The sequence below is a fragment of the Morone saxatilis genome, unplaced genomic scaffold (assembly GCF_004916995.1).
Source record: "Morone saxatilis isolate NCDOM2014 unplaced genomic scaffold, NCSU_SB_2.0 Contig0, whole genome shotgun sequence".
Classification (NCBI taxonomy): Eukaryota; Metazoa; Chordata; class Actinopteri; family Moronidae; genus Morone; species Morone saxatilis.
In genome coordinates, this window is record NW_023339650.1 from 20,257,056 (window position 1) to 20,257,993 (window position 938).

At 43.6% G+C, this 938-nt stretch overlaps 1 protein-coding gene across 1 annotated transcript in view; it reads right to left on the minus strand.

The window, feature by feature from the left end:
* Positions 1–938, minus strand: part of nrn1a (neuritin 1a) — a 27,626-nt gene that overhangs the window by 25,705 nt on the left and 983 nt on the right. The window lies entirely within an intron of this gene.

Sequence of the window (938 nt, forward strand, 5' to 3'; positions counted from 1 at the left end):
CACACACGCACACACACGTACAGACACACCCACCAGGCACCGCGCGTAAAAACAACCCAGAAACACAAAGTCTCAGTCTGATTTCACATTTCGATTATTTTGATCGTTAATATTAATTTTCTTTTTCATTTGCAGGTTTATAATCGTTTCTTTGGGTCGTGAATCCGCCGCAGCAGCGCGCCAAAGCTCCGGCAGCCAATCACACTGCAGCACTGGAATCTAACCATAAAGCAGGATGGGGGGAATGTTACAGACTAATTAATGGATTCAATGTAATAATGAGTGTGAAATAATCCAGCAGTTATTAGTCCGGACAGACAGAAACTAACTCTCTTTATTATATTTATATGTTATATTTATTTCTCTTTAAATTCTCTCTCTCCGCCTCCCGGAGCCTCCGGAGCGTGAATATCAAACCTCTCTCCTCTAACAATAGCACCGGGGAGGATTCTGCGTGTGAATAATTCAGCATCTCACACACACACACACAGCCCTCCTCCACAGCGTCGTTATGCAATGCAACAGCAGAAAACAACAAGCAGCTCCATATCTCCTCTGGTTTCATCTCATTTTTTTATTTTATTTTAATCCGTTCCAGAGATTAGACGGACCCGGTGCAGTGAGGAGGTGTGGAAGCTCTCTCACTCACTCTCTCTCTCCGTTTTTATTATAAAACCTAAAATATTAAAACAAATAAAAATAAAATCTCGTGTTTCCCGTCGTGCACGAGGCGGGGTTCGCGCGCACAGTGGAGGAGATGAATGAATGAAAGAATGAAAGAATGAAAGAATGAAGGAGAATTTTCGTTCCTGTGATTTTTTATGAGAGCAGAGAAGATCTGAAAATAAAAATAAAAATGAATCAGGAGGTTTTCTTTTGGTTCCCGGGCTGCGGGTGTGACGGTGCTGCTGCCTCCCCGCAGCCCCGCAGCCCCGCAG